Source organism: Pseudonaja textilis, chromosome 7 (genome assembly GCF_049901715.1).
Source record: "Pseudonaja textilis isolate UNSWEBS1 chromosome 7, rPseTex1.2, whole genome shotgun sequence".
In the NCBI taxonomy this organism is placed as follows: Eukaryota; Metazoa; Chordata; class Lepidosauria; order Squamata; family Elapidae; genus Pseudonaja; species Pseudonaja textilis.
In genome coordinates this window covers 17,154,659-17,160,658 of record NC_141996.1, presented here as the reverse complement: position 1 = coordinate 17,160,658, position 6,000 = coordinate 17,154,659, and positions in this window count along the sequence as shown.

Sequence of the window (6,000 nt, the reverse complement as noted above, 5' to 3'; positions counted from 1 at the left end):
TGGTGAGTTTCTCCTCTCTCAGTGGCCAGCTCGTCGCTTCTTCTGTTCTGGCCATAGTTATTCCTCTGGCTTCTGGTCTGACTTGCCCTGGGTATGCAGTGGTGAATTTGGAGGCTTCTGGCATTGGCTAATCAGCTGGGATGCCCTTCAGGCTCTCACTATATGTTCCTATCGGTCACACCTCTAGCAGATTGTGTCCTGGAACTGGCATTCTGACTGGAGGTGGTTTCTCTCGCACCTGGCACACCAGAAGTTTTCCCTTCCTTTCTCTTGCTTCTTTGGGGCTCTCACTGACCATAGTTGGTGGATTTCTTCATCCTCCTCTGAATCCGGCTCCGATTCAACGTCTTTGTGGTGTATGACAGCAGTTTCTTTTGGTGGTTGCTGCCTGTTCATCTTTTTCATCACTGCAGAAGATTGTTGCAAGGCTTTGATGGCGGAGGCTTCCCCCAGAGCTTCTTTGAAGGTTATTTTTGGCTTAGTGAGTAACTGGCTCCAGAGGTTTATATCTTGGAGTCCCAGAACCAGGCAATCCCTTATTGCCTCATCCACATTTAGGAACCACAAGCAGCAGCGATTTCTCTTAGTGTGGCCATGAAGTCACTGATGGTTTCTCCTTCCTTCTGATCCCATTTGTAAAATTCATGTCATCGTATTAAGGACGATGCTTGCAGAGTGTAATGCACCCTCAGGATTTGTTCCAGGTCTGGCCAGGCCATTGCTTTCAGTTCATTAGATGATGATAGTTCCTTGGCCATTTTGAATACCGCGGGCCCGTAGTGTGTTAAAAAGACGGTTCGTTTCCTCTGTTCCAAAATATTGAGGGGATCGTTCACTTCCAGGAACATGTGGAAAAGGTCTATATAGGAATCCCAGTCTTCCCTTGTTGGGTTGAAGGGTGCTGGAGGGATATTTGATCCCGACATCTTGTTGGCCGGTTCATTGAGCAATGACCGACGATGCCATGTGGTTACTGGATGAGCTGGTCCTTTGTTGATTCAGGATCCCACCTTTGTCACCAGTGTTAGATCGTGGGCAGAGTGAAGACGCAGGATGCTCAGATCAGTAATACTGTTTATTTGCTTCAGTACAGGACTGAGGAAGTCTAGCCACAGGAAGTCCTTTTAAAGGGAGCTGCCCGTGGCTTCAGCCATTGACAGATGTTTGCTTTTCCCGTTTCTGTGGTTCAGCCAATCACAGTTTAGTATGCAAATATCTAACACTAAGCATATATATATATATATATATTTTCTGTCCCTGTTCTGGAATATTATCTGCATTAGACCATCCTGGATTCCAATAATGAGCTCCAGCTCCTATTTGCTTCCTACCATCCCACTTATTTGCAAAGGAAACCACAATATTTTTTTAAAGCCTATGCTCCCTATATAGATTTGTTTGGCTGAATTTGTCTACAACCCGCCATGGACAGGTATTTTGTGCAATCTAGATGGTCACAAATCTTTCCTATCAATTTAAGGTTAGGAAATATGGAGGCAGAATTCAGCATGCCTCTTCTTTCTTCATATTTTTTTTCTCTTTTCTTGTCTTTCTTTCTATTTTTTTTGCAGATAGACAAATTTCCAAAAATGTCCCTTAGATAGACAAAAGTCTTAGGGTTAACAATGAACTCAATATTAAGCCAGAAATTTAAGTGGCCAATCAGTGAATATTTTCTTTCACAAATCTCTATCACTTGAACCAGGTTATAGGCTAGTTGCTGTATTTAGCAACAAATGTAATTTCCACTACTGGATGATATGGCAGCTAAAACTTATACATTTTAAAACAACTGAAAAGCCTTGGACTGAATCAAGATCAGAAGTCATAATCCCACTTTATGGTCTGTTGATCTGGCTATTCCAAGAATATTGCATTTAGTTCTCAGCACTCTATTTTTGTAAGAATATTGATGAACTGAATGTACAGAAGAAAGCAATTGCAATCTTTTTTTGTTGTTGTAAATTTTATTTGAGTTTTCACAAAGAGAAAAAAAATACAAATAAAATATCTTTTTTGAAAGTAGCATAATCCTGGGTTACATTTCTTCGTACAGACACAAATTCAGGTTCATGCTCATTTTTATATTCTATTCCATATCTTATTACTATTTTACATTTTCTGCATAGCTTCTCCCCTCTTTTAATTTTCTCAAGTTTATTTTAATTATCTCATCTCAATTCAAATCATTGTATTTATATTTTTTGTCTGTCCTGTTTCAATTATCTATTATCTTTTCTCATTAAACAAAATTTCTCCTGTAGTTACTGATTGGAGTATGACGCCTTTATATCTTTTCCCTAAAGTTGTAACATTCAATATAATACATAACTTCCATTCGGATTCTGCTTGGTACATTCTTAAAATACACACTGTATTCTTAAAAAAAGAAAAAATTATAAATGTATATAATTAAAACAACATTCCATTCCAATTCAATTCTATCATTAATATTAATATTCATTAAAGTCTTAACATCTTTAACATTACTTTTCAATTAAATATCATACTTCTATGGGAACAATTATAAGTTTTCCATAGTTAATTCCCCCCCCTCTTCACTTATATTTTATAAAACATTAACTAATTAAAATGTTCCTGTTCCTTCCTAATTCAATTTTCTCATTTATTTTATTTCACTTATTTTATTCACAAACATTTCACTAAATTACACTAACTCTTTTATCCCTCATTTCAATCATATGTTGTTTCCAATTTTCTAAAGTTATTTCTGTTACTATTATAACAATACAATCTTATGTACTTTTACAGAATCCCTTTTTCAGTTAGATTTTCACCCATTATCTCTAAATAGGTCCTGTTTCTCTATATCTTGCTCCGGTCCTTTGTAACTTCTTTTCCTTTCCTTCTTCCCTCTCTTCTTCTCTCTCCCCTTTCCCCCCCTTTGTCTCTCTACCTCTATTTCTCTCTTCTTTTCTGTTGCTTTCCAGTAGTATACTTCTTTTTCGAATTATTTTTCTTTTCTTTGGTTGTTTTTTTAAGTCTTAAATTCTCCATTCTCTTTCCCCCCTTTCCCTTTTCTTCCCCACATAAAATTACTTGTTCATTAAAGATGGCTTCTTCTTTGTCCCAGTCTTCTTGTTTTGCAGTCTTTTTTTGTTGTTTCTCATAGTTCCAAATCTACATTTCTAAGAATTGAAAAACGAAGCCAAAAGAACCCTTCCCTTCTTGTGCATCTTCTTTGTACTTTTAAAGTTCCATTTTCAATTCATTCAGAAGTGATGCCATTGTATAAATTTTTAAACAACCACCTGATTGAATTTAGTCATTCAAATATAATAACCAAAAATCCAAAGATCACCAAATAATCCAAATACACGCAAGCTGTTTCTTTTTTGCTCTTTTTTTTCACTTTCTCTTCCTGGGGTTACTATTTAGTTGCAAAGTTTCAGTTGAAATGTGTCTTGTTGAAGTTTTACTTTAGATTCTTTTTAATTCCAGGCAGTCTCCTCCCTCTTCCAGATCCTCCCCTTATTCTTTTTCTCTCCCTTCTTGCTTATGAAAAAGAAAGTTTTTAATGTCCAGAAATCTTTATTATCCCTTTGGCATTTTGTTTTATTTTCAGCTTAATTGCCTATTGATGTCAAAGCAGATTTTTCCAATTTCTTATTTAAGTCTCTTAGTTGTCAGTATAGGGAAGGAGAGAGAAGAAAAAAAAAAGCCAAACCTTTCCCTTTTCACTTTCCTTTGCTGCTTCCGACTCTTCTTTGGGAGCGATGTTATTTTTTGTAAGTTTAAATTCCAGGGTACCTTAGTTGTTGCTTTTACAATTTAACCCAGTCAGCCAAAACTTCCACTTCTTATCTTCCTCCTGCACATACTTTTCCGGTTGAGTTCTTCTTTGTTGTGGCCATTTCTGACCACCGCTGCAATCACCTTCGGGAAAGGGAGCAATGGCCAGCTGAGGAGGAGAGATGCGGCTCTCCTCGACCTTGCTGGCAGTCTCCCCCCTCTTCACCACCTCTATGGGGTGGCTTAGCTCTGAAACCAGCTGGCTTGGGGCACTCCAGTGGCGGGCCCAGACAGAAACCACGCACAATCGCGGATTTCTGTCTGTTGCGGAAGCCCTTCAAACCGGAAGTCCAGCAATTACAATCTTAACGGACTTCAGGGAAATAGATATTCAAGGCTTATGTTCCAAGGTCCATTTGTCAACACTAGGAGAGAACTACTAAAGATTCTGATTTGGCTGCTCAGTTAACATGGACTATATTTGCAACCTACATCACACTGTTGTTGCTGTTCCTAATTAATAAATTCATGGCTGTTCCACCTTTATATAATATAATTCATTTAGGAGCCTCTGGAGAGTGCCTTACCATGTTATCCTAGGCTCTTCATATAAACACATCAGTGTCAAGATGTTCATGTTTAAATGTCAGCAGCAACATTTTAAACTGGGCCTACAAACAAATTATTAAGCAATGGCATAATAAAGACAGATCATCTAAATCTTTTCCCATAGTCTTAAACTATTTATTTTGAAATCATTTTTGTGATTTGGGAGCAATTCCAGTTACAACTACTGAAAATCCATAGTTGCTGCTATTTTGAGGATAAAAACAGATGAAAAATACAACATAAAGGAAGACAAAAGAAAAAAAGAAAGGACGAGAAGGAAAACTGGTCACTCCAATGTTTTAAAAAACAACCCTGACCAACCCACATAACCGGAGAGATTGTAGAAGGAACACCATTTTGAATTGGCGGGCTGTGGGGGGATTTTTTTGGTATCCACTGTTTAAAAAAAGTTTGATAAAAATTGACATTTGAGTCTGGGAAATAAGGAGAGGATAGCTGAATTGTGCCAATGATTGTATTTTAATCTAAAATAAATGCAGAAAGACAAAATGCCTGAAGAAGATCCAGGAGGATTGGTTTGCACATTCACTACTCTTGTCAACTGAACTAGTTTCCAAACAAATAGTAGAAAGAAAATATAAAGCTATAGAAGCAGAATGCTTTTGTTTTTCTACATCATAAAGAAAATACTTTTCAGGGGCGAGCTGACATCACGGAAACATGGTGTGAATTCCCAGAGCTCCATGAATTTCTGCTGAATTCTGCCTGCCAGGAGGCCCTAAAGATACAAAGCCACCTTGGAGAGGTGGCGAAGATAGAAGGGACACTCTCTTGATCACAAGGAGGATATATCCTCCCCCTTCCCATCCCTTGTTAACAAAATAACAGCACACTTTACTGGACTTTGCACTCTCCTCACTTGCCATCAAAATGTTTTTGTGATGGTCTACTCTCCTTGATTAATACCATTGCTGGGCTGTTTTCTGCAGAAGTCAATGCAATCCAAACACAATGATTCTTGGAACAAGACATTAGGACGTCTTCTCTTCAGGTCATAAGTTACGCTGTATATGGCAGATTGACTAAAACTGATTAGAAAAGGTTTCCAGGACATTGTTATTTCACCATGATATAGTTCAGCAGTTTATTCTGACAGTTAATTTTTAGAAATCATTTCAGCAATTAGTTTTATCAAAAAGTTTAAAAAGCATATGTTGAGCAGTTCGCATCAGCATTTATTTTAGATTCACCTAAACAATCCATTTCAAAACTTAGAGAAAGTAAACATAGAGTTGGTAGAATTTCTTGGTGAACTGTTCTGGAGAAAAAGAGCAACATATTGTTATGGAAATGGTTGAACTGAATGGCTATGGTGGCAAGACTATATGAGATAAATATATAAACAAATAAATACATAACTACATGGTGGTAACCCATAATATGGTTTTTTGGAATTAGTCTGATGTTGTGCTGCCAAACTATGGCTTATTGCAGAAGTAAGCAATTCATGCCCACCTCCCCATCGTTTGTGGGATTCCAAGTCTCTTCTCACTGTAATTATTAAAAATTAGCATGTTGATTTCCTGTCATTTCAAGAGAGGAAATATATAAAATCTCTCTGTGTGATCACATTATGCAAAATTTAGTGAGTGAAATTAACACTCTGAGTTCTTACAA